The following is a 3,333-nucleotide window of genomic DNA, read 5'->3' as shown; positions in this document are numbered from 1 at the left end:
TAGGGTGGGGGCTAGATGGGAACCAATCAGCTTAAAGGTCAGCAAGACGGGGGTGTGGGGGGGTGGTTCACGCAGGTGAGAGTCCCATAGGACTATGGCAAGCACAAGCTGATCACATTCCCGGAACTGTTGTTAACCAATCCCTGACGGTGGTCCGGTTTATCGTCATGAACCTTTGAAACCACCTTTGAGCCTTGATTTTGCTCACTCTCCAGGGAGTAAGAAGTCAACCTGAGTTAGTTAATGTGTCATTTGTCCCAACATACTACTATATTCTTGAGAATATCTTGAGGAACTTTGTCAGCTACCTGCTAAAATCTTAATATAGGATCTACCTACTGTTGTCCATCAACCTTTTTAAGCAATACAATTAACTTGGAATTACATTAATTTTTTTCATTGAACCTAAAATCTTGTATCAATGATTACTACTTCCTTTTGTAAATCCGCCCAAGCCATTAGTTATAACACACTTTGGATTTTTTTTTTTTTTCAGTAGTGGGGACTAAACTCAGGGGTGCTCTACTACTGAGCTACATCCCCAGTTCCTTTTTAGAACTTTTTTTATTTTGAGACAGGGTCTCCTTAAGTTTCTCAGGCTGGCCTTGAACTTGCTTTTCTCCTACCTCAGCCTCCCTCATTACTGGGATCACCCACATATGCCACTGTGCTGACTGTGCTTTGGAATTTTACATGAGTTTCTGGAAAAATTCTTTCCTTCTCTTTTAAACACTGGACAAATGACTTCCGTCTTCTTTTGATTTCACTCCTTTTCTTTAGTCATGATTAGGCAATAACTTAATCTAATATCTTCCACCCTGCATTTGAAATCAAGCAAGACTTGTTTGAAGAACTGACCACCTACAGCGGTGGGAAGGGCTCCCAGATGGAGGTAGGCCACCCAAGACAACCTTTCCTACCTGTCCCTGTGGTGGGGGTGGTGCAGGTGGAAATACCATGATGTTTATCTTTGTTCCATGCCCTGTACCTCAACTTAAAAGCAAAGAGAAGTAAAAAATCCACCCCTCTGACCCTCATCATTTCTGTCCTCTGCCCTCCTTCATTTGCTCTTATGGATAAGCTGCTCAAATATCGTAGGACATGCTTCTAAACAACAGGAAAGTTCTCTTAAGGATGACTTTGACCCTGAGGTAGAACCCTGGAGAGGGCATGTGAAGGGGCAGTCTAATGGCAGATGGCAACAGAGGGCTAAGATGATGGCGCGGGGGGCTGGGGTGCTGCTGGGAGGCCCAAAACTCTCATTCAGAATCTTTGTCATCTTCTCCATCTTCCAGGCAGGAGCCACAGGAACATCAGGTGATTGGTTATGTTGGCACAGTGAATCTTTCTTGGCTGACTTTTCTGAGAAAGAGCTGTATCTGTACAAGAAGGGTTGTCACACATGCCAGCAGAGAGGGGAACCCTGAAGGTAGGCACAGCCCTGGCTGAGGTCTGCAGGGAGAGCCTCTTTTCTCCATCTGGCTCCAGGGGACATTGTGCTGCCCCTACCAGCAATGGCTTTGGTGGGTTCCCTGGTGACCCCCAGGTCAAACTCTTAATCATTTGGCTCCCCGTCCCTGGGGAGCTCTGCTCTGAGGCTTTTTTGTCTAATGTGATTTCTCCAAGAGATATTTCTCCCTATGCCCTGCCAAACTCTCCTGGAGCCAACTTGGGCAAAGGCCAAAGGGGATCTTCAATTAATTCCATCGCCTCCATGTTTTGTGTTTATCATTGAAATCAAGGCCTTTCTTTCCATATGGAAACTGGGCGCTCTGTTATGAATGAAAACAGAAATGGCTTGTTAACAACACCCGCTCTTAATTACCTGCTTTTAATTTTATTTCTTGGCAAGTTTCCCTGAAGGAGAAAAAGAAAAAGATGTCTTTGTAAAGAAAAAAAAAAAAATCTAGTGCTCTTAATAATTCCTTTGATATAGTTTTTGATTTTTAATGCTGGTCTTCCTCTTAGACCTGGAATCCAGACTCCTAACTTTGAATTGATAAACTCAAGTCAAGGACCTACCAGGAGAGGATGTGATTTAGATGATCAGAAGGGAGTCTTACACCTCATTTTCTTCCTGCATTTAGGTATTTTCTCTGCCCTCTATAAATCAGTTGAGCCAGGCTTCCTAGAGAGCCTCTGTAGATGTGATTTTTCTTTTCCTAAACTTTCCATTTTTACCATCGTCGAATGCAAATTTTGGTGTAATGAGGGACATTGAGTTTTTTGCCACCAACACCACCATCTCCAGAACTTATTGATCTTTCCAAACCCTGTGCCTGTTAACTTCACCTCAGGCCTCCCCCAAGTCCCTGGTAGCTACTGTTCTGCTTCCTGTTCCTGTGAAGTTGATTCCTCTAGGTGCCTCCCTTAGTAGGATCATGCAGCGTGTGCTCTGTCTTGTGCCTGCTTGTTTCACTTAGATCAATGTCTTTAAGTTCTATCCATGTTGAAGCGTGGGCCTCTGCAAACTTTTAAAACTGTAATGAAAATGACAGAATATAAATTTACACTTTAAACAGTTTTAAGTGTAGGATACAGTCGGTTAACTTTATGCACGTTGTTGTACAACAGAGCTCTCATCTCTCATCCTTCAAGCTCCTTCCCTTCAGGATGCCCATGGGAACAGCTCTTGGGTCTCACTGAGGCCCCATCCATCGTTCCCAGCATGTCATGCCTGCAGTGTCCAGCCAGGATTCCACAGCCCAGCATCATCACCTCTGGAAGACACTCCTCACTTCCTCTCTGTCCTCTGGAAGGAACTCGGTCCTCAATAGCAGCTGTTGCAATTGTCTGCATCTGTAGCAGAACTTTGCAGAAGAAGTCACCCACCTGGGAGACCAATGTCATTCAGAGACATGGTCACAATCCTTATGTGGAAAGTGTACCATTTCATGGTTCCGTTCACTCTCCCACTGCTTAAGAGAACTCTTTCAAGCCTTTGCTTTCTCCTCAAGCCTCCACTCCGTTCTCCACCACACCCGCCCTCACCATGGCCTCTGCTGTTCACGGTTTAAAACTTCCATACCATCCGTGTGTTCTTACGCGTTGCCTAGCCGTTTAAGCTTCACTCCAAGCTTGGTGAGTCACGTGCCATCTTGCATGGTCAAGGCCCAGCCCTGTGGTGTGCTTGAGGAGCCCTGTGGGGTGTGGCAGAGAGGGGGAGAGCTGCAAGTGCCTCGATACACACCCCCAGGTCTGCTGGGACCTGGTACAGCCTCGAGACCCCACAGCCCCCTGGTGCCACTGCCACAAGCCCACCGCTGCAAGCATTTACACTCACGTGGCTCCAGCTGTTCCCTGGAGAAATGTCCTTCCTGGGTATCCTCCCTC

Source organism: Sciurus carolinensis, chromosome 5 (assembly GCF_902686445.1).
Source record: "Sciurus carolinensis chromosome 5, mSciCar1.2, whole genome shotgun sequence".
Classification (NCBI taxonomy): domain Eukaryota; kingdom Metazoa; phylum Chordata; class Mammalia; order Rodentia; family Sciuridae; genus Sciurus; species Sciurus carolinensis.
This window is presented reverse-complemented; position numbering follows the sequence as displayed.